Source organism: Felis catus, chromosome A1, assembly GCF_018350175.1.
Source record: "Felis catus isolate Fca126 chromosome A1, F.catus_Fca126_mat1.0, whole genome shotgun sequence".
NCBI lineage: Eukaryota > Metazoa > Chordata > Mammalia > Carnivora > Felidae > Felis > Felis catus.
Window position 1 is genome coordinate 7,056,857 of NC_058368.1, and position 27,503 is coordinate 7,084,359.

Genomic DNA, 27,503 nt, shown 5'->3' on the forward strand with positions numbered 1-27,503 from the left:
GGGGGGGAGCCTGTGCCAGTGTCTGCAACAGAGGCTGGGTGTTCTCACCATGGGCACAGTCCTCAGCTGACCTTGGGGCAAGCATTTGAGGGGAGCCTGGGTTTGCTAGGATAATGAGGGGACCTCATCGGGCTGGGATGTCTGTTTATGCAGGCACGTCTGGGGTCCCCCAGGCAGCGGGCAGAGATGCCAGAGGTCCCCCCCCCACCTCGACTGGGGGCAGGGCGTGCTGGAGCCTGACCTCGGAAACATTCAGGCTCCGGGCCTTTTATCCACCTCGTCCTGTCACGGCCGCCAGCCTGCAGCTGAGGGGAACCAGACGGGGGTGGTGGGAACCCCCTGGCCAGCAGCTGCTGGAGGCCTCTCCTTAGAAGACCGGGTACCTGGCGGTGGGGGGTGGGGAGGAAGGAAGCCGGTGGGGGGAAACTGAGACAAAGGAAGGCCACCATAAAACCAGCAGCATGCCTGTAATCACCAGAGCCCTTTGTTTAGAGCTGGTTTAAACAAGTTGCGATCCCTTGGAAAGAGAGGCCATAAACCCAAGTGAAAATAAAAGTGTTTACAGCGAGGGAGAGCGGACGGCTGCGGGGCTTGTTTGGCCAGGGCCGGCGGGGGGAGTTGTGGCCTGGGCGGCCTGGCCTGCGCTCAGAGAAGGGGCTTCCGTGGGCCCCTTCCAACATCACACACGGGAACGCCAGGCAGATGCTGGGGAGGGGGCGGGTGCTCCTCCTCCCCCCCCCCCCGGGGGCCGGTCCCCCATTTCGACCTAGGGGAGAGAAGAGGGCAGGGTGCCGGGCCTCTGTGACCTCCAGAGAGTCATCGCCTGGGGCCAGGCGAGCTCAGTCAACTTCTCCACTCCTCTGCGAATTCCTTTATAATGGACTCAAGGGGGTTGCATTAATAAGAGGGTTGCAGGGCAGTTCTTTCTGGAAGAAATGCCTCTTGGGCCCAACGTATCAGGCTGGAAAGGCGTAAGGTGGGGAGGGTGGCCCCAGGGAACGACATTCCTCAGGGCAGTCTCTCGCAGGCTGTGGGCCCTGAGGCCCAAGCAAGACGTGTTTGTGAAGGCAGAAGGTGGTGATGCCTGAAACGGGCTGAAGGACCTCGGCCCGGAGCGGGCCTTGAACGCCTTTTGGGCCTTGAACGCCTTTTACCGGCTTGCATCCCCCACTCTGTGTACCAGCCTGCAACACATACACATCGTGTAGTCATTCATTCACCAAATGCAATGGCACACGAACCGTAGGCCAGGGAGTCGGGGCGGGGGCCACGCAGGTATAGGACACCGTCCCGGACCTGAGGTGGGCCATCCCCCGCCCATACGCATCCCGGGTTTTTTCGCCCCAAGAACACTTGTGTCCCTGTCATCTTCTTTTTGGAGAATGGCAGCGCTAGACAAAGCCAACACGATCCTTGGCGGTCCACTGTGCTGTCACACTCACAAGGGAAGACCGCCCGACCCTTCTGCAGAAAAACCACGCTAAGGGGGCGCCTGGGGGGCTCAGTCGCTCAAGCGTCCGACTTCGGCTCAGGTTGTGATCTCGTGGTCCGTGAGTTCGAGCCCCGCGTCGGGCTCTGTGCTGATGCCTCGGAGCCTGGAGCCTGTTTCAGATTCTGTGTCTCCCTCTCTCTCTGCCCCTCCCCCGCTTGTGCTCTGTCTGTCTCTCTCTCTCACAAATAAATGAACATAAAAAAAAAATCACACTAAGGTCCCCTTCATACTAAGGAAAATGAGTCACCAGGAAGATCCATCGGGTGGGTCCTTTTTCCCTTTACACGTTTGTTGCAACCCTTCAGCTGACAGCATGTGTTGAAGCTGGGTCCTCCCAAGTGCAAGAGGCCGGCTGAAGAGGTCTTTTCTTTTTTAATTTTTTTTTAACATTTATTTATTTTTGAGACAGAGAGAGACAGAGCATGAACGGGGGAGGGGCAGAGAGAGAGGGAGACACAGAATCGGAAGCAGGCTCTAGGCTCTGAGCCATCAGCCCAGAGCCCGACGCGGGACTCGAACTCACGGACCGCGAGATCGTGACCTGAGCTGAAGTCGGACGCTTAACCGACTGAGCCACCCGGGCGCCCCTGAAGAGGTCTTTTCTGACACTCATGTACTTTCTCCTCCATTCCTGGCTCAGTCCTGCCACTTCAAGAGGGGAGCCTTGTTCTGTGACACTCAGGACGTTCTCTCCATCAGGGGAACCGGCAAAGAAAGTGGCGACGAAGCGTGTCCTGTCTGCCGAATGCCTTCGTTTTCTGTAAATGGATTTCAGACACAAGCACAGTCGCTGCCTTGTTTTCCCCAGGACTGCCTTTCTCACTTGTGAACTTGGCTGTTCTATGATCTGTGGGTTCCCTTCCAGGAAACAACCAAACTGAGCAAGGAAGATTCTGAGTAAATAAAGGAGCGAGATTGACTGTACTGGGGGGCGGGGGGGGATCACCGTATGGCCACTTGCAGGAAGCATTTCACACCCTCTGGGCATTGGGTAACACACAACCGTCCCTGGGGGCCTGGCGGAAGCCGGACGGACGGGTCCCCACGTCTCAGGGCTTGATACAAATTGTTCTGCTCTCCCAGAAGTCAGCTACCCCCGGGGGGACAAGGCCCCAAGACCCTCCCTCCCTAAACTGCGAGGTCCAAAGGGTGACGGCAGCTGTCTCTCCGGAGGGCACCATCTGGTGGGTTTCATGAGGGGCGGCTCCCGCGGGTCCTTCATCCACGATGCCGAGTCATCGAGGTTTCCTACGAAAGGTGTGCGGGGATCCAGGACCAGGTGGCTCAGGCGGAGAGCCGCCGACCAGGGAAGGACGCCACCATCAAGAGGCCCTGATGGAGATCGGCTCACCGGGCTCAGATCTTAAGAGAAGCGAGTCCGTGGGGATCGCGCCCCCTCCGTGCCGACAAATCAATTCTCTGTTGGAGGAGGAAACAGGCAGGGGCTTTGAAATCAGAGAGCCGGTTTTGAATCCCCTCCCCTGGACTTAGCAACGGGACAAGTTACTTAACATCTCAAAGCCTCTGTTTTCTCATCTGTACTAGGAGGGCAGTCATACCCTCCTCCGGGACCCAAGGTCTCATGAGGATTAGGTGAGATGATGTAGGTGAAGCTCCTGGCGTTATGGCTTCTCCCTTCCCCCCGGTTCCCTCCCTCCCTCCTTCCCAGTGAGGGAGAACTTAGTGTCCTCCCCACAGATGGTAAAAAATGAAAAAATGATGGCAATCGAAGTACCAAATGCAACAGGTGAGCCCTTCTTGTCTGTTTATGAACCCTTCAAATTCCTTCATCAGTGAGATCGAATTTCACTCTCCCGTAAAATCCGAACGGAATTGGTTTGGGATGTTGGTACCTACCTTGTGCTCGCCCTGATGTAGAAAGTGGAGATACAGAACCCTGACATGGCCCCTAACCACAAGACAAATGAACACAGAAGCAAATTTTGTTTAAAAAAAAATTTTAACGTTTATTCATTTTTGAGAGAGAGAGAGAGAGAGAGAGGGAGCATGAGTGGGGGAGGGGCAGAGACCGAGGGAGACGCAGAATCGGAAGCAGGCTCCAGGCTGTCAGCACAGAGCCGGATGCAGGGCTTGAACCCACGAACCGTGAGATCATGACCTGAGCCGAAGGTGGACGCTTAACCGACTGAGCCACCCAGGCGCCCCAACAGAAGCAAATTTTAAAGGCACAAAGGATTTTGGAGGAATTGGAGCAGGGGGCCACTTTTCCTCGCTTGGGGGTAAAACTGGGGGTGGGGAGATGGGGCTCCTGGTTAGGAATCTTCTGGAGAAAATGATGCCTTCCGTGCAAAATAAATCTCTAGGGATGCCTGGGGGGCTCGGTCGGTTAAGTATCTGACTCTTGCTTTCGGCTCAGGTCACGATCTCACGGTTCGTAAGTTGGAGCCCCGCGTCAGACTCTGCGGTGACAGTGTGGGGAGCCTGCTTGGGTTTCTCTCTCTCTCTCCTTCTCTCTGCCCCTCCCCTGATCACACACTTGCTGTCTCTATAAATCAATCACTTACTTACTTACTTAAAAAAAAAAAAAAGAAATCTCTAAAATTTCAAGGTGTGTCAAATGCATTATCAGCAAGACTAACTTAGGAACACTTATTGGGAGATTGGGTAGGAATTATTTCAGTTGTAAGTTCGCTTGACAAACGTTAGCCGGATTCCTATTTTTTGGAACTGCCCAGATGTGGAGATGTGATGCCGAGAGAGGGAATAAGAAAGTGACCTTTTTCTCATCGGGGCTTGAGTTCTAATAAATAAGTAAAAAGCTGACTGGAGAGCCAAAGCTGTTGGTGTTGTGTTGGCAGCACCTAAAAGGCGTGGCGAGGATACGCGACTTCTCATTTCCAGGGCTCCTAGTGTTTGAGCCACTAAATTATTTTAGGGGGCACCCTCCTTTGCAGGCCGGTATTCCTCCGCTGACCCTACATATAGACCATCAGGGCCACAACATTTGGGTCTCGTGAGGCAGCAGCGACCTTTCTCTGGGGAAGCTTTGGACTAGTGCTTAGCAGAGCAATGAAACTCTCTCCCTACAGAATTGACGGGGGAGTGGGGTCAGGATGAGCAGGTTAGATGACAACTTCTGATATTCTTTTTTTTTTTTTTTAATATTTTTAACGCTTATTTATATTTGAGAGAAAGAAGGAGGGAGACACACACACACACACACACACACACACACACACAGTGTGCGAAGGGGAAAGGGACAGAGAGACCCGGACAGAATCCGAGGCAGGCTCCAGGCTGAGCTGTCAGCACAGAGCCCAACTCGGGGCTCGAACTCACGAGCCGTGAGATCACCTGAGCCAGAGTCAGACGCTCAGACAACGGAGCCACCCTGGCACCCCCGATGTTCTTTCTTTTTTTTTTTTTTTAAGTTTATTTATTTATTTTGAGAGAGAGTAGGGCAGGGGGAACCGGCACAGAGAGAAGCCCAAGCAAGCTGTGTACCGTCAGCATGGAGCCCAAAGCTGGGCTCGAGCCCGCACACCGCGAGATCACGACTTGAGCTAAAGTTGGATGCTCAACCCACTGAGCCAGCCAGGCGCCCCAGCTTTTGATATTCTCAAGGAGGCTCGGGACCCAGAGGCGTTGCCTCACGGTGGCCAACTTTCTACCATGCTTCGCATAGTGATTTCTTTTCTTGAACCTCCTCTGGGGGTCCCGGCCTGTGCTTTGACCTCCGATGAGCTGCAGGGGATAGAAGGAAACAAAGAGACTCAAGATTTAGTGAGATCCAATATCTACCTACCGCAAGCCAGGTGCGATCCCGCTTAACTGCCACATGGACCCTGGCGATGGGGGTGGGCCTTCCTATAGTCGGCGAAGCTGGGGCTTGGAGAGAGCTGTCCCCAAGACCTGGTGCGTGAGGGGCAGCTGGGGGGCCGAGCCCAGACCCTGCCTGCACAGCCTACCCAGTGCTTCCCGAGCGGGGCACTGCCTACTCCTCAGGATATTTGTGCCGTGGGGTACTGTGCCGGGGACCCAGAAGCCAGCCGGCTAATGAGGGGGTGAATTTCCACGAGCGATTTGTAAAATTAACTTTTGATTGATTCTCTTCTCGCTCTGACCCATGAGGTAAACTTACATTTTATACGAAATCACACGTGCCTCTATTACAGACTGGGATGCCACGTGAACGTGGCTGTTAAAAATGAAACGTACTTGGGGCGCCTGGGTGGCGCAGTCGGTTGAGCGTCCGACTTCAGCCAGGTCATGATCTCGCGGTCCGTGAGTTCGAGCCCCGTGTCAGGCTCTGGGCTGATGGCTCGGAGCCTGGAGCCTGCTTCCGATTCCGTGTCTCCCTCTCTCTCTGCCCCTCCCCCGTTCATGCTCTGTCTCTCTCTATCTCAAAAATAAAATAAAACGTTGAAAAAAAAAAAAAAATGAAACGCACTCTTTCAAAGACAGTTCGAGTTCTCCTGGTGCCCTCCCAGGCTGTGTCCTTCTCTGTACCCAAAGCGTGTTCCTGGTCCCCCGCTCCGGGACCTCTGAGTCAGAGCCATCGGCCCACACGCTCAGTTGAGCATCGCAGGACGCACACATCAGCGGGGATCAGGCGTGGAGGTGACTTAATCAAGAGCTGAACGATGTGAGAACCATTAGCAAACCCCAGGGGACTTTGGAGAGCAAGAGATCTGGGGGTCAGCACTCATAAGAGCACTCCCCAGGGGAGGAGGGTGATGCGAGGACAGGCGGGTGGGCATTCTGGGGTGGAGGCAGCCTTCTCATCGTGTCATGTGTGCCAGGGACCGTAAGAGGCAGGCTGCAGGGGAGAAAGGGCTGTTTTGCAGGGGATGGGGTGGGGGGGCGGGGAGAGATGAACGGCTAAGGGCAAAGTGGGGAAGCCGGGCACGGAGCCGGATTTGGTGAGGGCGGTAGTGGGGACCCGCCTCTGGCCATGGGCGTAGCGAAGGGCTGGGAGCATGAACTCTGGAACGAAGCCTGGTTCAGACCTTGGTTCCGCCACTTTCTGGCCACGCGACCTTCCAGGACCTCCCTGGGCCTTACTTTCCTCGTTCCTCAAAGGGTCCCTCGGCGGCCGGCTTGTTGTGAGAATAATGAGTGCTCGTTGCTCTGTGGGTTAGCAATTCCGCGTAGTTTACCAAGTTGTCCAACGTCGTCGAAAATCCCATGATGTGTCGCCAGCTTCGTGTCAACTTCCGAACCGTGCGTGGCCGATGTGTCGTCGTATTAGCCGGCTCGGGCTGCCGTCACGAGGTGCCACTGGTCGGATGGCTGACACGACGGACATTTGCTCTCTACACAGTTCTGGCGGCCGGAAGTCCAAGATCAAGGTGCCGGCATGTTCTGTTCACGCGAGGCCCGTCTCCTCGGCTTGTAGGTGGTTGTCTTTTCGCCGGGTGTCGTGAGATCTTTTCTTGGCTCGCATCTGTGCCCTCGTCTCATTAAGACATGAGTCACATGGGATTGGGGCCCCCTCGTGACCCCATTTAACTTAATCACCTCCTGAAAGACTTATCTCCAGATACAGTCACATTGTGAGATACCGGGGGATAAGGCTTCAACGTGCCAACTTTGGGAGGACACGATTCAGCCACATATCCATAAGCTCTGTGGGTTGCAGCCACCAGTGTGTGACTATCAAGGAGCTGGGGCAGGGGAGGGGGGGAGTGTCATGTGGGTTGTTTTTTTAAAAATCTTTATTTATTTTTGAGAGAGAGAGAGAGAGAGAGACAGAGCACGAGTGGGGGAGGAGCAGAGAGAGAGGGAGACAGAATCGGAAGCAAGCTCCAGGCTCCGAGCTGTCAGCACAGAGCCCGATGTGGGGCTCGAACCCACGAACTGTGTGATCATGACCTGAGCGGAAGTCGGATGCTTAACCGACTGAGCCACCCAGGCACCCCTGTTTTGTTTTTTTTGTTTTTTTTAAGCTGCTTTCTGCCTCTGCCCTGCCTGGCTTCTTCTGCATGGACAGCAGTGCGTGTCTGCAGCCAAGAAGCCAAGGGTGGTCTTGGGGACACATCCTCACGGCCTCATGCTGCTCCCTTGGAGCCCACAGGGTTCCACTCCAAGTCCTGAAGCATCTCAGCGTGGCTTTCCTGATAATTTGTAACATGCCCGTCCCAGCCGCAGTAACACCAGTGGCTTTAAACGCACGCTCACACACACACACTGGAATACTACTCAGCGATGAAAAGGAATGCAACTTTGCCATTTGCGACAACATGGATGGAACTGGAGGTTATTACGCTAAGCGTAATAAGTCAATCCGAGAAAGACAAGTATCATAAGATTTCACTCACGTGTGGAATTTGAGAAAGTCAACAGATGAACATAAGGGAAGGGAAGGAAAAATAAGACAAAAACAGAGAGGGGGGCAAACTATCAGAGACTCTTAACTACAGAGAAGAAGCTGAGGGGCGATGGGGGGCTGTGAAGGAGGGAGGATTCAACGGGTGACGGGCATTAAGGAGGGCCCTTTTCGGGATGAGCACTGGGTGTCATACATAAGTGATGAATCGTTGGGTTCTATCCCGAAGGCCACACTGTATGTTAACTAACCTGAATCGTAAAAGAAATAAAAATAAAAAGAGGGCGCCTGGCTGACTCCACCGGAAGGGCACCCGACTCTCGATCTCAGGGTCTTGAGCCGGAGCCCCACATGGAGTGTAGAGATTACTAACACAAATGAATAAACTTAAAAAAAATAAATACATAAAATAAAAAGAGGAAGGAAAGAAAAGGGAGACAAACAGATGCCGGAGCTGAGGGGCCGAGGCGCCGTTCCTGGACAGCAGAGTCCTCCCCTTTGATCTTGGACCCTCAGTGAAACATGCTAAGGAGAAACAGATACACAGAGAGAAAAAGGCTGAGGAACAGAGACCTGCTCTCGGGTTTGTAAAAAAGGTCCTTGACTATCTTTCCCTGCTGCCATCTTGGCTCAGGACCCGGGTGTGGAGGAAGGAGGGGAGGGGGCCGGGCTATGGTGCCCCTGCTGATGTGGGCAGGGGGTGTGAGTAAAGACTGGGGGACAGAGAGAGGGGAGGGGTGAGGTGGGGGAGAAGGGGAGGAGGAGAGAGAGGAGGAAGAGAGAGAGAGGGGGAAGAGGAGGAGAGGGGAAGACGAAGGCACAGTGGGGAAGACTGGGAGTGGGGAGAGAGGGAGGGGAGGGGAAGAGTGGAGGGGGAGGGGGAGCACAGTGGAACAGGGGCAGCAAGTGCTGTTTCTAGCACCTAAAAGCTGAAACCGAGTTTTTGGTATCTATCTCTAAGGCAACTTTGACCTATTTTACCTCATCTGTAATCAGCTCCGGTATCTAAATAACGCATCTCAGTGGCTGAGCTAAGATTGTTATCCGAGCAGTTAAGGATCTGTTATCTCTTGATTGAAATATGCTAAGTGGGCTTCCCATCTCCAACCCCCCCCCCCACCTTGAAGGTCATTCCTTCATTCAATATTTGTGTGTGTATTGATCAGGCTCTATGCTGGTCCCCAGGGAGCTCATCGTTTGTGAATATTTTAATAAGTATTTCTAAATCATAAAGACTCTCCAAGAACATAGCTACAGTAATATTATATCTACATCGTGAATAATAATCCCCCAGTATCTTTCAAATAGGCAGTCAGTGTTCACATTTCTCTGACTCCTTGAAAATTCGTTTACAGTGTGTTTGGTTTGGGATCCACGTGAGGTCAGTGCATCGAGATACCTCTCTTACGTAGCTTGTAATCCGTAGGTCCCCACAACCTCTCCTGCCCCTCCTTTTCTTTTCCTTGTGAAATGTCACTAACCATCGATGACCACTGTCTAGACTTATTAACTTATTTGGAGTTGTAAAACGCTGCTGTTCAAATGCTGTCTTTCCTTCTTCATCTACTGGTTGGCGTACTACGAAGCAAAACCTCCCTCATCAACTCTCTGGTTATCCTGAGGTCCAGCTTATGTCGGAAATAAAGGACAAGTTACTGCTTTGGGCTTTTGTGACTCTGTGAGCTCAGGGACTTAAGCATATGGGACCTACTTCAATCCACTGTACTTTTCATCCTTGCCAGAAATATTTAAACTGTCCGATCTTTGGCCAATGAGAGCCTTTTCAACCTTGGTTCCAAGCACTTTGATGTCACCTGAGTCGACTTTGATAGCTTCTTTGCTTCCTGATATGAAAGAATAGGGTACATTTTCTGTCCCAGCCCTGCAGTGGGGTTCCTCAAGGATTCGTGGTTATTTTTAGTGGGTGAGTCTACGTAGAGATTAGAGTCTCAGTGCTGGGAAAGCTAATTCCCCCGGGGCAGGTTTTTGTGTCCAGGCCTTTCCTATGGACAGAGCTGGAAGACTTGTACTCTTTATTAAAGATTAATCACAGGGGCGCCCGGGTGGCTCAGTCGGCTCAGCGTCTGACTTCAGCTCAGGTCATGATCTCATGGTTCGTGGGTTCGAGCCCCGTGTCGGGCTCTGTGCTGACGGCTCGGAGCCTGGAGCCTGCTTCGGATTCTGCGTCTCCTTCTCTCTCCGCCCCCACCCCCCACACTTGCACTCTGTCTCTCTCTCTCTCTCAAAAAGTTTATAAACATTAAAAAAAAATTTTTTTTTAATGACAGCACTTAAAAGTCCCTTTGGTCCTCGTTCCCTTTTACTTTCAGTTTCTCAGCATTGGTTTTTGATTTGTTTTGTAAAATTACATAAAATATTTATAGCTCCAAAATAAGTTTTGTAGAACTTGGCGTATGAAAAAAGTCGACCTTTATCCCTGCATTCTATAGCTTATCCTCTCCCTGCCTTTATTGGTAAACGTTGAAAATTGATGGCTTATTCTTCCATTAAAATTTTTTTTTAAATGTTTACTTATTTTTGAGAGAGAGAGACAGAGCAAGAGGAGGGGAGGGGCAGAGACAGAGGGAGGCACAGAATCCGAAGCGGGCTCCAGGCTCCGAGCCGTCGGCACCGAGCCCGACGCGGGGCTCGAACTCACAAACTGCAAGATCATGACCTGAGCCGAAGTCGGACGCTTAACCGACTGAGCCACCGGGGCGCCCCTATTCTTCCATTTTTACATGCTTTTATATATATGTTTTGGTTAGAGCTGTATTGAGATATAATTTACATGCCGCAAAATTCATTCTTTTGTAATATATGTGCGTCACCTTTTCTTAAGCGGCACCATATAACAAACACTTCTCTCTGCCTTGTTTTTTGTGTTAACGCACCCTAAGGATCCTTCTGTGGTAGGAGGTACAGAACTTCCTCTTTCATTTGCACGGCTGCACTGGCCCAGGGTACCATAATTACGTCAACCAATCTCCCACTGGTGGACATTTGGGTCATTTTTAGATTGTTGCTGTTACAAATAGTGCATATATATTTTCATTTTTTTGGCCGGTCTGCTCTTGGGATAGATTCGTAGAAGGGACATTGCTGGGTCAAAGGTAAACGCGTGTCATTTTTTTCCCCACACATTTCCCGAGCCCCTCCCGCCATGAGTATAGGAGAAGCTGTTTCCTCGCAGCCTTGTTAGCATTGCATAGTGGCAAATGAACTTCTGCTAACCTGCTGGCCGAGAGATTATATCTCAGCACCACTCAACTTTGAGGTTCTCTGTATACGAGGGAGGTGGGTGGCCGCTGGATGACTGAGAGCCTCTTGAGACTCTTGGGAAATGAGTTCTAATTTCCCCTCCATTTTCCCATAGACTTGTTGGCCTCTAAACCCTCTGGGATATGGGTGTAAATGTTTTTCCTTTTGTCTTCTTACTTTATGATAGGGTTTCATGCGACGTAAAAAGTATTTTGTTACTGCTGTTATTTTGTATAAGCAAATTTACCAATCCTCTAGTACTTCTGGGTTTAAATCAGAGTTAGGGAACTTTCTGGCTTGTGGATGTGAGATGTCTCCATCACAGTTGGCTAAGTTCTCTTATGCAGTTGGATCCGTGTCTGAATTTTCTTTCCTACTTCTTTGGTCTGCCCACCTATTCTTGGCCCCAAGTTAAAACTGTTTTATGATAGAAGCTTTATAATATACCCTACTATATGGTCAGGCTACTCTTGTCTTCTCCCTAGTGTGGATCTTTTCCAGAGTTTTCCCAGTTATTACTGCCCAGTTATTACAAACCATATTTTTGAAAGTTTTAACAAGGATTTGCATTATTGCAATACACGGATCTTGGTTAGACCCTCACTCAAACAAAAAAATTATTAAAAAAAAAGGTTTGTATCAAAACCAGGGGAACGCCCATGCTGTGCATTTAATTAAGTTAAGGAGTGTGTGTGTGTGTGTGTGCATGTGTGTGAGTGTGTGTGTGTGTGTGTGTGTGTATGTGTTTGATAATGGTATTGAGAAGCTATATTTTTTTTTTGTAGTTCTTTTCCTGTGATGACAGATTAAATCACGATTTACATTGGCTTCCAAGTAATCCTGGTGGTGGTGGGAAGGGAGATAGATGAAATAAGATGGCCATAAACTGATGCTTTTTGAAGCTGAGTGATGGGTACTTGGAGCTCACTGTATCATTCTATTAACGTTTATGTTTGTTTAAAATTTCCCATAACAAAAAGCTTTAAAAAGAGAAAGGGGCTTCAAGTTCTGAATTTTTTGAAGCGTGGAACAGTGTAGGACTTTTTTAGGGGCGCCTGGGTGGCTCAGTCGGTTAAGCGTCCAACTCTTGGTTTTGGCTCGGGTCGTGATCTCACGGTTCATGAGTTCGAGCCCCGCAGGGGGCTCTGGGCTGACAGTGCGGAGCCTGCTTAGGATTCTCTCTCCCTCTCTCTGCCCCTCCCCTGCTCATGCTCGCTCTCTCTCTGTCTCTCTCTCTCTCAAAATAAATCAATAAACTTAAAAAATATATACGACTTACAAAAATCAGATTTAGCAGAGAGTGGCCACTTTGTCCAAGGAAATTTGCAGTCAGAAGTGGGTACGACAGAAGTCGCAAGAAGAGAGGAAACGCTTTGCAGTGGGCAGAGTCCTAACATGGCCCAAGGTCAGGGACATTTGCTAGTCGTTCTCGCCATTAAACATTTACCTGTAACTGAACTGCATCCTCTCCTGGGACTTAAAGGTCCAATACAGGCCTGTCAGATGCACACACCCGATGAGCTCCCGAAAAGCTGGGTTTAAATATTCTGTTAGCCTAGCATGTGGCCCAGACGTTTGCTTTGGGTGGTCCTTGAAGTTGGTAAGTGTTTCAAAAGGACAGAGCAGATAAGATGTCATAAGTGTCCCTTTTATGGAACTCCTTTTACTTCTCAGTGACTTTTTTTTTTTTAATTTTTTTTTCAACGTTTATTTATTTTTGGGACAGAGAGAGACAGAGCTTGAACGGGGGAGGGGCAGAGAGAGAGGGAGACACAAAATCGGAAACAGGCTCCAGGCTCTGAGCCGTCAGCCCAGAGCCCGACGCGGGGCTCGAACTCCTGGACCGCGAGATCGTGACCTGGCTGAAGTCGGAGGCTTAACCGACTGCGCCACCCAGGCGCCCCAGTGACGTATTTTTTCAAAACAAAGAGCTATCATAGGATGTAGACCGTATACCTCCTAATTTATCCTTTCCACACTTCAGCACTTAGGTGATTTTCGTTCAATGTTTTTTTTTTTTTAAATGCTTATTTCTTTTTGAGAGAGAGAGACAGAGTGCAAGCAGGGAAGGGGCACAAAGGGAGGGAGATGCAGACTCCGAAGCAGGCTCCAGGCTCTGAGCTGTCAGCACAGAGCCCGACATGGGGCTTGAACTCAAGAACTGGGAGATCATGACCTGAGCCGAAGTCGGGTGCTCAGCCGACTGAGCCACCCAGGCGCCCCAATTTTTGTTCAATGCTTAAAACCAGCATTTAATCCCACTGATTGGTACCCTCTGTCCATTGCATAGTCTGAGGACTGGGAGATTGAGGTCTTAGCTCGCCAGAAGTTAGCACTTTGCCAGTCCTTTTCAAAACTTAAGAGATTGTGTGAGGAAAAAAAAAAACAGATGGAACTGGATAGTTGGAATTAGGGAGGAGGGAAATAAATACATTCCCTTTGATTCCTTTTTAAATTTAATCCTGGCTACATATATTACCTGTTAAACAGGAATAGATATAACTACTTTGAGAAATAGCTCTGTATTGCCTGATAGTAAAGACAGAGATACGATGACCCACAAACCCAGCTCCTGAAACACACTTTGAAGATGCAATATAAATGCAACGAAAAGGATAAACACATACTTGAATATTGATGCATTGGATAAACACGCAGCAATGAGGATGAATAAACCATGGCTACACTCAGTAACACGGGTCAATAGTACAAAAGTGATGTTGGGGGAGGAAGCAAGACAAACAAGAATATAGTTGAATTATTTCTGGACCAAGTTGCTTGCGGATCACGCAGAGATGTTACAGTAGGGAAAACAGTGATCAGAATACTGAAAAATAGAAATGTGTTAAACTCTATAAGTAACTACAAAGGATGTGATCATCATAGAAGACAGGATAGTGGTTGTCTTGTGGGGAGGGGGAGAGAAACCAGAAAGGACACATAGACACATCTGGGGTTCTGGAAAGGTCCAACCGATCATCCTGGTTGGTAAATGCATGGGTCTACAATGTAAAGAGACTTGTTAAACTGAACATTTATTTATATGCACCTTTGTGGATATGGTTTGCATCTCTCAATTAAAAAGTTAAAATAGGCAGTAGGGGCGCCTGGGTGGCTCAGTCGGTGAAGCGTCCCACTTCGGCTCAGGTCATGATCTCACAGTTCACAAGTTCGAGCCCCGCATCGGGCTCTGGGCTGACAGCTCGGAGCCTGGAGCCTGCTTCGGATTCTGTGTCTCCCTCTCTCTCTGCCCCTCCCCTGCTTGCACACTGTCTCTCTCTCTCTCTCAAAAATAAACATTAAAAAATTAAAAAAAAAAATAGAAGATGAAAAAGCCAGCTACAAAGTGGGAGAAAATATTTACAAACCCTAGATCTAAACAAAAGACTACTATCTATAATACATAAAGAGCCCCTACTACTCAACAGTGAAAAAAGCAAACAATCTCCTTGAAATGTGGACAAAAGACATTGCACTGAGGGCGTACAGATGGCAAACAGGCCCATGGGAAGATGCTCAACGTCATTAGCCGTTAGGGAAGTGCAAAATATAATCGCAGTGAGATCCCACGCTGCATTTGCCAGGACGGTAAAAAACGAAACGCAGTGCCAACACCCAATGCCGATGAAGTTGCAGAGAAACTGGATCATTCACCCACTGCTGGCGGGAACGTAGAATAGTACCACCACTCTGGAAACAGTTTGGCTTGAGAACTAAACGTGTAACTCACCTATGACCCAGCACTTCCACTCCTGGAAATCTATCCCGGTGCAATAAAGACTTACGTTCACGCAATACCCCGTACGCCAACGTCTATCTGTGATAGTCCCGAACTGCAACCGACTTGGATGTCCTTCAATAAGCCAACAAACCAGGTACATCCGTAGCATGGAATTCTACTTGGCAATAAAAAAGGAATACACCACGGAGACACACAGCAACTTGGATGGAGCCCCAGAGATTCATCTTTTTTGGTCAATGACCTACCTGGCTTTTTGCCATTTCCCCGGGCTCACTGGACTTCTCCAGTCCTTCCTTCTCTGTACGTCATGTGTCTCTGATTTCAGGCTTATTTTAAGGCTTTGGCTGTCGGGAGCCTGAGGAGAAGTTTGAGGAAACGTGCCACGGTTTCGTCCACCGTCCTAAAAATGGAGATTTAGAGCAACGAGCCATGTTTACAGTGAAATGCTCTCGAGTCTTTTTCGTGCGCAGTGCTGAAACTATTTGGTCTCGGGACCCCTTTAGATCCCCATAGGTTACTGAGGACCCCAAAGAAGTTTTCTCTATATTGGGTTCTGCTTACTCATATTTACCGTATTAAAACAAAAATCAAGGCATTTAAAAAATATTGTATTAATTCGCTTAAAAAATAACAGGAATCAATCCCTTACAATTTAGCGTAAGTATTTTTTACCGAAAAGAGTTCCATTTTCTGAAACAACCTAACATTTAGTGAAAAGAGTAGCTCTGCTTTCCATTTTCTTTCCATTTTCCATTTTTCCCTTTTTCCAAGCCTCCTTAAATGTCTTGCTTTCTAGCTTGCAAATCTCTTTTAACAGCTGGGTTCTCGTGCCTGCGTCAATCTCTTCTGATCTGTTGGTTGGGTTGATATACGTAAGGAGACCCGACCTCCCACTGCCACGGCGTTGGAAAAGGGGGGACACCCGGAGGACTCCCCGGAAGCGAGGGCTCCCCCAAGGCTCCGTGGACCTCACTTTGAGAACCACGGATCTAGTGGCTTTCCTCACGTCTCATTTATGTTCTTCTTTCTTCCAAGTTGCAAGAGCGCACGAAGAGCTTGACTTTTCGTCCAGGTCTTCTTGGCTGTCCTCTTAGGCAGCGCAGGGGCTAGCCCACCGAAAATACGGTAATGAAGGAAAACGGCACCTCCTTAAGGCTTTTTTGGTGGGGAGAGGGGGTGATGTCTGTTTTTTCTTAAAAAGAATACTCTGAAGACGAGGTCTGAGTGAGCCCAGGAGGCCCCAGCATTTGGCCGAACTGAACAATGCCACGAAACCAGCCCGAGCCCCCGAGGGTGCACAGGTGACCCAGTCCTGGGAAAACGGGGCGTTTTAAGCAGCGGCGTCTATCTTAGCTTTCCTTTTAACGAGATTAGTCTTGCTTTTCCCCTCCTCTTTATTTCACTGTCGGCAGGCCACCTCTTGGCTCTCACGGTAATGTGATTAGCTGGCCTGTGGCCCACACCGGGACCACTGTCACAAAGATCTCTGCTTACTTGAGTGCACCTCTTTCCTGAATGCAACATCTTGTGTTTATAGTCACAGGGGTATTGTTAACTCTTGGATTCCAATAGAATGGGATATTTACGACCTCCTCTTACCTCCCCCACCCCCATAAAAGTCGATTCAGGGAGACATTTCGGGAAGAAACAGACAGAAGACAGATGTGTTTCCTTCCCCAGATGCTGAAGAGCCTCAGCTGGTCTGCATACGGAATGACTTTTTATGGCTCCTTGCACATGCCTCTTCTGACTTTTAAAAAGGTGCCAAAGTCAAAGTCAGATATAGGCGGTTACTGAGAACATTTTAGCCATCTCACCGGACGCTCCAGCTGGCTAGAACCCCTCTGGCTGAGGATGTATAAGAAGCGTGCGTGCCTTTCACATTTTTCCAAGGTTAACTGTGATTTCTTCGCGTTTGTATTTAAGACTGGGCACGTCCCAGACGAAACGGTACGGCGTCTTATTCGGCCACCAGCTCTCTTTCGTAAACGTATCATGGGTTCCGTAGTTGTTTTAAAAGCAGTTTACGTAAGTAAAGCAAAAAGGAAAGGAAATTAATGAAGAATGTGGACCCTCACGTTCGCTTGCTTTCACAAATATGTTATTATCGTGGTTCTGATTTTGTATGGCGCTTTACAAGTTGTAACTCTCTTTGACGTACGGTCAGCTCACGCGATCTTTGCAACAGCACTGTTTCGAAGACGCTTCTTTTCTCTTAATGCAAATCGTTAAATCCGATCATCTCTGAAGGGAGAGTGTGGTTTTAGTGACTTTGGTAATTTGGGTTGAACTGAACGGAAAATGTCCAGGAGCGGGAGAATTTTTCCCGTCCGGAGCGCTGCATTTTTTATCAGCTCTTTGCTGTGTTCCTCTCACCTTCGAGACGGTCCGCTCATAGTTGAAAGCACTTAGTTTGATCCCAGCGCACAGGGTCTTCAATAAGCACTTCTGGCTTGATTTCAGAGGGATACATGCAAGAGTTTTGGGTGCTCCAAGATCTGTTCCTACTGGCATTTCTCCTTCAGAGCCGAATCAATCAAATCCATCATGGATAAAAAAAAAAAAAAAAATGGCAAGAGAGAGCAGAGTCCATGAGTAGGTTTCGCCAAGAACACGTACCATTCTGCCTACAAGATGCAGTTCAAATATCCTGTCTTCGGTGAAAGTCCTCGATATCCCCCAGTCCAAAAATGCTCTTTTCTGGGCTCTTCGATTACGTGTGCTCACTGGTAGGCTGACAAATGTCTAACAACCAGATCTTGGCGGCAGTGGGGGGGTGGGAGGGTGGGAGAGGGATGGGTAGAGAATGAGCCCTGATTTGTAGTGTTTGTGATTCTCGTGGAATAAACACTCTGGCTGATTTCAAACCACCACTGAGACGTCACCGAACCCGGAGTTGATAAGATGGGCTGTTGCCCACCCAGGCCCTTGTTCCAGCACATTTCTGCATGTCCTTGTGTTTCTTCTGCTTAAATTATGAGTTAGATGCCCACAAGTTTGTCTCTCCGGGGAGATTTATAGTTAGGGAGAAGGCGAAGAGAGTGCCCTATGTCTTTACACGATCCATTGTGCCTGGCACAGTGGCCCACAATAAAAACCCCCTGTAAATTGTCCCTTAATTGCGTCTTTACTGTTTTTAGTGTTGCTGTTGTTATTGTGAGTTCATATGTATCGACTTTCAATTTACTCTTAGGAGACCTTCATTCGTGTTATCTCGTTTGCTGCCGACGAATACAAGGATGTATGAGAGACTACGAAAAGCGGTATGGTCGTTTCTCAAAAAATTAGAGACAGATTAACGCTACTGACCTGTATACTTAGAAGTTGTTAAGTGATAAATTCTATGTTATGTGGGTTTCTTTTTTTTAACCACCATTAAAATTTTTTTTAAATAGAATTACTCTATGATCCAGGAATTGTACTTTAGGGTATATCCCAGAAGCATCGAAAACATGGACTTGAACAGATATTTATACACCCATGTTCATAGCAGCATTATTCATAATAGCCAAAAAGTGGACATAAGTCAGTTGTCCGTTGGCAGATGAACGAATAGACAAAATGTGGCACATATACAATGGAATATTTATTATTCAGCCTTAAAAAGAGCATTCTGACACACGGACCTCATGGATGAAACTTGAGGGCATTATGCTCAGTAAAATAAGCCGGTCACAAAACAACAAATTCTGTATGATTCCACCTCTATAAGTACCTGTATACTTTTTAACTGTTTATGTATTTTTGAGAGAGAGAGAGAGACAGAGCGAGAGTAGGGGAGGAGCAGAGAGAGAGGGAGACACAGAATCCACAGCAGGCTCCAGGCTCCGAGCTGTCAGCCCAGAGCCCGATGCGGGGCTCGAACCCACAAACCGTGAGATCGTGACCTGAGCCGAAGTCAGACCCTTAGCTGATTGAGCCACCCAGGCGCAATCTACATAGGTGTCTAAAGTAGTCAGAAAGGGGAATGGTGATTGCCGGGGGCTGGAAGGAGGAGAGAACGGGGGACTTCGTGTTCACTAGACGCGGGGTTTCAGTTTTGCAAGATGAGAACGTTCTGGAGGTGGTTGGTGGTGATTGCTGCCCACGATGTCTGGAGCCCAGCGCGCGGTGTGAATTTCCTAATCTCTCCTCCTCTTGCTCTTTCCCACTCCACAGAACATCTCTCCCCCCCCCCCCTCCGCCCCCCTCGTCTTCCGCGGCCGTCACTCTCCTCCGTTCCTTGTTACGTGTGTGCGCACGCAATCCCCGGCAAATACTTCTCAGTCACCAGGGTGATAAAATGCATCATCTCAACTACAGTGATCGATGGCTTCCTTCTGCAAAAACCCACCTTTTGTGGGTCCCGTTTTCAAGGAGTCGGGGGTAGCCCCTGTAACTGTCTCCGGTGAAATCCATTGCCCTCCTGGCTTGGACTCCCAAGGACAGTGGACACAGGATGAGTCAGAGGGGGTGCGGGGAGGGCCACATCTCTTTCGGGCCCCCACCTGCCTGCGAGGGATCTCGGGGGAGTGCTTTTGAAGCACCCCCGAGGCAGAGTGGGCAGTTCAGCGAACCGGAAGCCGGGAGATGCGGGTTATCATTTCGGCTCAACCACAGAATTGTGTGGCTCCCGGCAAATCATTTCCCCCACATTCATTCAACATTTAAGAAAACCTTCCGTATCTGAACTTATTTATCTATAAACCGGGAATCATATAGGTTCTCTAGTTTGTTTGTTTGTTTGTTTGTTTGTTTTTGTATAAAGTGCAAATGTATGGGGTTGTGCTTTAAAAGCACAAAGTGTGATATATGCCCACATATGTAGAGAGTGTGAGAGCCCTATAGTGTATCTTGTAGACACATCGATGTGAAGTATTATATTTCTTTGCACCTTAAACTGGTGATCTCGTGGAGGCTAGAGACCTACAGGTACTTTACCATGCTGATCCAAATGTAGAAACACTTACTGTTAGCATTAGCATGAAAAATGCGTGTCAAATATTTATTAAACTTCCATTTTTGTTGTGTGCTGGTCCTTGTAGTCCGGGTGGTTATTTGTCTTTGAAAACAGGGTGGCTCAGTCGGCTAAGCGTCTGACTCTTGATTTGGGCTCGGGCCATGATCTACCTACTCCTAATGTCTTAGGAAAGGCTCTCAATTCCAGGTCCTGGAGGTGATGTCTCACCTAACATCTCCCACAGTTCTGAGTTCCGAAAAGTTACAGAAATCTCCGGTGACCATTCAAGTTTTCTCCCCCATTTTTATCCATCCAGGCCGTTGTGGGTATAATACATCGTCTTATCCTCAGAGGTGAAGTCTGGCTAAAATGTAGATGGGAACATTTCAGTAAGAATTTTCTTCCAACTATTTTAGCCATTTGATCTATAATTATTGAGGGCACATGTTCAGAGGACAGGTTTCTCCTTCGGGTTAAGGATTATCGAGTCAGCAACTTTTCTTTCTTTCTTTCTTTCTTTCTTTCTTTCTTTCTTTCTTTCTTTCATGTTTATTTGTTTTTTAGAGAGAGAGAGGGCGAGCAGGGGAGAGGCAGAAAGAGCGGGGGACAGAGGATCCAAAGCAGGCTCTGTGCTGTCGGCAGAGATCCTGATTCGGGCTTGAACTCAGGAACCATGAGATCATGACCTGGGCAGAAGTCCAACGCTTGACCAACTGAGCCTCCCAGCCGATGAGTCAGCAACTCGTCGTTAAACAAATGATGTTTTAGGATTCACAGCTAGTCCCCCCAAGGTGCTGTTAGTAGACTGTTTCACTCAGTTCCACAGCTGGGGAAGGAGTTCCAGCTTCCCCCTCCTCCTCCTTACCCACCAGCCTCCAAAGGGAACTTGACTTCTGGTGTTTAAAGACAAACATACTGGGCGCCTGGGTGGCTCAGTTGGTTAAGCATCTGACTTCGGCTCAGGGCATGATCTCGCAGTGGTAGGTTAGTTCGAGCCCCGCACCAAGCCCTGTGCTGACAGCTCAGAGCCTGGAGCCTGCTTTGGATTCCGTCTGTCTGTCGGTCTGTCTCTCTCTCTCTCTCTCTCTGTCCCTCCCCAACTCGTGCTCTCTCTCTGAAAAATAGATAAACATTAAAAAATAATAAAATAAACACATAAAATGTTAAAAATAAAAATGAAAAAATAAAGACAAAATACCAACGAGGGCCCAACACTAGACACCTGCATAAGCTCACGAGTCCTTGTTCAACTAGCTAGTTTTCCGTTCTTGGCCAGTTGTAGAACGCCGCCCCCGCCTGGGCTGGGGCTGCGGGAAATCCGAGAAAGAATGGAAGCCATAGTTTGTTCCAGATGATGCATGCCCACACACCCTCTCCTACGGGTCTCTCACAGCCTCTTCAGGAACAGGAGGGAAGTGACTGCTATGTTCGGGTTCCCATCAAACAGATGGTACAGAGGGGGCAGACCCAAGTGGGTCGAGACAGGGAGGCCCAGGGAGATGTGTGCCCTACAAAACCCCTCACTGCCTGTCCCCTGCACCCTGCACGCTGGTCACTAACAATAGGACACGAGTTGCGAGCTAGATGGCTAGATGTACTAGGAAAAAAGGGGACATTTAAACCTCATCAATTAAGCCCAACGAGGAACGCTTCCTCCTTCTAAAACGAAAATGCTTTTGTCGTCAAAAGACCTTTACGTGAAAGCGGTTATGTCAATACGCCATCTGGGCACAAAGAAACGAGTTCATCCGAATGTACGCAAATGCTATTCGTGTTACAGTTATTCAAACCGCAGGTGACAGTTGTGTTCAGCCAGTGCTGCCTGCATTCCAACCTCTCCGGGTGCCTCTTGGAAACCAGATCATTCTATCTCAACATTGCTGTTTCCCCTAATAAAAAAAGGAAGTTTTGAGGCTGCCTACTTTTCTCCGGGTTCTTGGGTCAAGTAGAGTTTGTTCTTATTTTCATTTTGTCCCACCTGTTACGAAATATCAGTTCTGGGTAGAAGGTGCTATAAGCATAGAATAATCATAGAATTACTTATTAGCACGAGTATCTCAATATATTTTTCCCATCATGCCTTTCAAAGGGCAGAGTTTAGTGCTCAAAACTCTACGATGGCTTCCCAATCAATAATTTGTTTCTTTGAACTTTTTTCTCCCAAGAAGGTCAGGGTGAGGGTTCTTCTGAGAAGAGAATAGTTTCGAAGTATCCTAGACTTCCTTACCTGACTGCGGGTAGGAAGGGAGACTGGGAGCAGATCTAAAACGGTCCCAGATGGGAGGAGGGCAGGGATGTAGCCTCCGCTGGGATCCCCAGAATCCTCGTTTGTTTCAACAAAAAAAAGCAGGGGTGGGGGGGGTGGAGAAATGCTTTTGTCTTGTTATCTTTTTAAGCGAATGGACCCTTTTCGAAAGACATTTAAGGTCATCACTGAGAATTAGATATTGTGAAAAATGAAAAGCAACAAATTCCACACTTGACCGATAAAAAGATTTAAAAAAAAAAAAAAAGAAGGACATGTTTGGTGATTTGATAAAGCCTTACAAAAAAACGTAGAAGTCATTTGTGTGACTTCTGTCATATGTAGAAGACATATCCTCAGACATGTCCCCCGACACTGGAATTTGGGGTTTTACGATCTGCCTGTAATTGAAGTTTTTGGTTCAGTTTTTAAGGGAAAGAAAATTAAACACTTTAAAAGCCAACACCTTGTTTCTCAAGACATTTTTATGGCTCTTAGTCACTGGCTGGCAGTCTCTTCCTAATTCTCAAACTGCTTCTAACACTTCCTCTTTATGGTGGGGGGCTGGGCTTCCGGCAGGGCGCCAGTGCGGACCTGCCTGGGCCCATGGCCCTGCAGAAGGGTTGGCTGCAGCCCTCGGGGAGGGGGGGACCCAGGGCCTCCAGGTGGGGGGCTGACGCTGAGGGGGGGGGTGAGCCCAGGCCTAGCTGCTGGCCAGATTACAAACTGAGGGAAGCGAGAACGAAAAATACAATCACTGTGTCTGAAAACAATAACTAACCTTCCTTAAGTCACAGCCGTCTTCGCGCAGGACATTCCCTGGTGCACCAGGACGGCTGGTGCAGGCTCGCAGGAACCTTCCAGCTATCAAACCGGTTATTGAACATAACCTTTATGGGGAACTAAAGTACGTACAAACAAAGGACAAACAATACTCAAAGATCATCACTTTCTGGTTGGCTTTTACTACCTGTTACTGTCATCTGCGTCCCCCAGGTTGTTTGGGTCGCTGTGGCTGTACCGTAGACACCTTCTGAGGGTGTATAAGTGGGTATCTTCCCACCCGCTAGTTCAGTGACGTCATGGCACCGTCGATCGAAATCAGCCACGACGGGAGCGTTTTCGTCATAGACGTCGGCTAAATGCTGTAAATCAGAGCTTGGTTTATTGTTTCTTTGATCGTCTAGGCTTAAGAAGCTGACGGAGAAAGCGCCGATGACGCGGATTAAACTTAAAAGTGTGTCAATGGGTTAGCCGCGCAGCTGCGGAGAGCTGAAAAATTAAAAATCTGTTCTTCCGGTATTCGAAAACGTTACCTGATGTAGCAGTCACACGCATCCTTGGTAAATGACTGATGCTCTGACAGAGTCTTTGTTGTTTTACTCTCGTCTTACTCTTAAAACCTATCAACCAACATGTGTGTTGGAACCGCATTTGTTCGGTTGCGACTACAGCTTGGTCCCGGGTACAAGAGTTCAAGGAACATCCACTGAAAGCTTCCTGTGAGAACCCACCGGCTCTGTGGAATTTCCGATGGGGAGTGCTGTGTGTTTCCTTATTTGTACGTTGGGGTTGTGTACCACACGTCTTCTACATCGGTACCGTTTGTGATAAAGCCATATGTTGAACATAGGACGCACACCCATGCACGCACACACACACACACACACACACACGCACACTGGTGCATTGTGACTCCAGGCTCCCAGGACAGTGGCTTGAGAAATTTTTGGACAGCAGCCCACTTTGACAAGCGAAAGAACGTGGCCTGCCCACTTCAAACAGTTTCCGCACGGTATAGAAAAAGATCTCGAGTGCGGTCGGCAGAATTATGCGCATTTTTGATTTAGCAGTCGGGACATGGGTGGTTTACATTTGAACCTCAGTGCATTGACGTGTGTGCGTGTAACTACTGGGAAAGTAGAGAAGGATGCTGAAATACGCCCACCCCACACAGCCCGGCTCATCAAACAACCCACAACAAGCCAAGCTGACGGTAAGGAGGCGAAACCAACAGCGGGTTATAATTTAAGAGCAAGAAAAGTGCCGCACTTGTAAAGCCTGACCAACTCAAGACGGTGCTGATAACAAAGCCTGCGTCCCCCAAACTGCAGGAATCCCAGCTATGCGGCACATGCTAATCCCTGCTGGGCAGCCAGAGCCCTGGGGAGGAGCCGAGGGGACCTGTCAGTATATTTCAGTCCTGTGCTGATTTTGGTTCGTGAATGACAAACGATGCTCGCTCCTCGTGACTCGTGGCTTAGATCACAAATAATTAGGCGTTAGTCACCTATAAAAACATAAGTGTCTTGGGGCGCCTGGGTGGCTCAGTCGATTAGCCATCCAACTTCGACTCAGGTCATGATCTCGCGGTCCGTGAGTTCGAGCCCCGCGTCGGGCTCTGGGCGGACAGCTCGGGGCCTGGAGCCTGCTTCCGATTCTGTGTCTCCCTCTCTCTCTGTCCCTCTCCCGCTCATGCTCTGTCTCTCTCAAAAATGAATAAATGTTAAAAAAGAAACCCAAACTGTAAGTGCCTGTCATTTACAAGGGAGAAAGGAACTGACTGGTCACCTCAGTTCCTGGCTCAGCACAAGGGCCACGTGACAAGGTCAGCCCAGATGTCCCGCATCCTAGGGAGCCCTGTGGCGTCCGAGATCATGCTCTGTCCACCAAGGGCGACTCAGACTTTGGAGTCCTCGTGCTCTGTTAGGATCCTTGCTGGTAAGTTACTGGCAGGGCGTGGGGATCTCTGCGGAAACATCAACTCCGTCAGGCCCTCAGAGAGTCAGCTGGTGCTGGGGCCAAGTCCGAGAGGCCACCCTCTTCCCCAGGCGGGCGGAAGGGGACCCTCCCTCCGGTCACCACAAAGGCCCGGGTCCGTGCCAGGCGCTTGGGCAGACAGGCCCCTATCAGATGAGGGCCCAGCGGACGGTTATCTCCTCTTGGGAAATTCTGGGTCTGCTTCATTCATGGTGCGCTTTAAAGAGCTTATCTTTCTGTTTATTTGTTCTCCTGATGGAAGGAGCATCGGCCCAGGGACAGACGGCACCCGGAACTGACCCAGCGGCCCGATCTCCTCAGCCTCGGTCCCGGGTTGATTTGGGGGTTAAAGGTTATACTTTTTGAGAAAGGTAGTAAAACATTAATGGTGAGTAAAGTTCTTTCTCTTTCGCCCCGTAGGTTAACTGGGCGATCCTGTTTGCTCTATAAAGTGAACCGTATTTGCCAAGGGTGATGTGAACTCTGAAGCAGAAATGACCTTGATTTCCTCCTGCCGCTGGGCTGCTGGGTCGAGGTGAGCGCCGCAAAGTGTTATCCGGCGGCCGGAAACAGCCCTGTCATGCCCAGGACCACTCTCATCACGTCCCTCCGGTAGGATGATTTGAGACCAGAGGACCCAACACGTCAGCAAGGCACTGACTTCCCAGAGCCCATCCCTCGCTGCCAACGGGCTGATGCGTGTACATCATGCACAGTGGTGCCCGCTGAGGTTGAAGGCTGACTCGCTTTCATCATTTGGAGGCTCTGGCGTTGTTCCCGTTGTCTGGCCCCTGGACTCTCGGGTGCCCTTGGACCGCGCCTCGGGTTCTACATCGTGGTTCGTCGTCTTCCCACTAGAACGGAAACTCCGTGAGAGCGGGACGTTGGCCTGTTTTGTTCATCACGGCCATCCCAGCGCTTAGAGCGCACCTGGCACAGAGCGGGCGCTCGGTGAGGACTTGGCAAATGACCAGATGAATCCTCTCACCCGTTTCACACTTGTTGCCCCCCTGTCTTTGCGGCACTCACCCCCCCCCCCGCCTTCCCAGGCAGCCACAGGTGTTCCGGGGCACTCGTGAAACAATGAGACGGCAGGATGAGACCAGCAGAGCCGGGAGCTAACACATGGGCTGGGCTGGCACGCCTTGGCAGGAAGTCCTCGGGCGCAGAGGCCCTCGAGGGCGAAGGGCTGAGGTCAGGCAGGCGCCAGCGTGTCTGCTGGGCAAAGATCAGGTCGGTGCGGGGTGGCGGCTGGATGAGCTCAGATGAGCAGAAAATCCATCCCAGGTTGCCCTGAGGACATGGGGAAAAGTGCCGATTTTAAGGATCGCGCCGAATTCTGTCTTCGCTGACTTCAAGAGCGCGGCCGAAGCCATTTCTAGAAGATCATCCCCCCGTCTGGTCGGGGGCTGTTCCGTAGCGCCTGGAAATGTCTCTCACCATGCCGAGGCTCTTACGGTGCTCCTGTGTGTGGTCCTGAGTCTTGGCTTTCCTAAACACAGCCCAGAAGCTGTCCTTTTCCCAACGCTGGGCAGGCTGCCGAGACATCGCCCAAATCGGCGGAAGCACGTAAGCAAGTTGAGGCAGACCCTCATCGGTCATCGTATTAAAAAAAAAAAAAAAAAAAGTCTTTCTCTCTCTGTCTCTCTGTCTCTCTCTGTCTCATTGAGCATCCAAGATGGGAGCATCCCCCCGAGCTTGGGCAGGAGGCTGGTTGCTTCCACGGGGCCTGAGGTTTGAAGGCGGAAATGCGCACGTGCGTCCGCAGTCACAGCTGATGACCGGGCGAGGAAGCCCTTTGTCACCGTCCTGGCCTGTTCGCAACAGCCCTGGAGACGCAGGTGAGACTTGCAGCCGCGGGTGGCCCGGCTCAGGAAGCACCTGCTTGGCCGCCCACACTCCGAAAGCCCGTCCCGGCTGCTGGATGTCGCGCTCCACGCGCTCTCAGAAGGCAGCCGTGCGTCGCTGCTGTTTGCAACGTGACAAAAGGCCCGCATGAGATGACCGGGGCGTCCGGAAGAGGCAACAGGAATCCAGGCAGCCTGCAAATGGACACCCGTGCCATGCAGCCTCTGACAGATTAGGCTTATCCTTGGCACAGAGGGGTGGCTTCACGGCGTTTGGCAGGAATCGGACTAACCTCTTATTTCCTAACAATATCAAAATCAAAACCGCATGGCTGAGGCAGATAGCCAACCTTTCAGGACCGCGATGACGCGATTTGGCTGTTGACTCTAATCAAGGCACAAACTAGTGATCAACTTTGGATTCGATGATGTGCCTGTAAAGATAACCGAGGAGCCGTCACAAGTGACGGTCAGTCAAAGGCTTTTCGGACAATAGCTGGCATTACAACATGCCAATTACGTTTTTATCAGGTAGTTAAGATAATTACCTGTGGTCACTGTGCTAGCGGGACAAGTACAGATTGCTGTAAACATCTGCTGACCGCGTTAAAACGCTGCCTCCCCGCCTGGGAGGGATCAAGGGTACGAGACTATGCAGGTGTATTCCCACCAGCTGATGTCATAAAATACAGTGGTTTTTCACCCGGAGCCTGTGTGTCTTTTCTCCACCACCAGGTGGCTCTGTACCATTTCTCCTTAGGAGCAACGCGGGCTCCAGGGCAAAGTCAGGGTGGGCAAAGAGGGCGAGCCCTGGGCGGTGGGGGCGGGGTGGGGGTGGGTGGGTACCATTATCAAAGCTGGACCGGCAACTCAAGCCAGTGACCTCAGCCCCCTTCCTGGGCGAGTGAAGCCCCATCAGAAATCCCTC

General features: G+C 49.7%; 1 long non-coding RNA gene across 1 annotated transcript; it reads left to right on the forward strand.

Annotated features, from left to right (window-relative positions):
• The first annotated feature begins 24,588 nt into the window (after nucleotides 1–24,588).
• On the forward strand, nucleotides 24,589–27,283 carry LOC123382227. The gene is made up of 2 exons (XR_006590281.1): nucleotides 24,589–24,689; nucleotides 24,991–27,283. It is a non-coding gene; the product is annotated as an uncharacterized LOC123382227 (long non-coding RNA).
• Nucleotides 27,284–27,503: the final 220 nt, after the last annotated feature.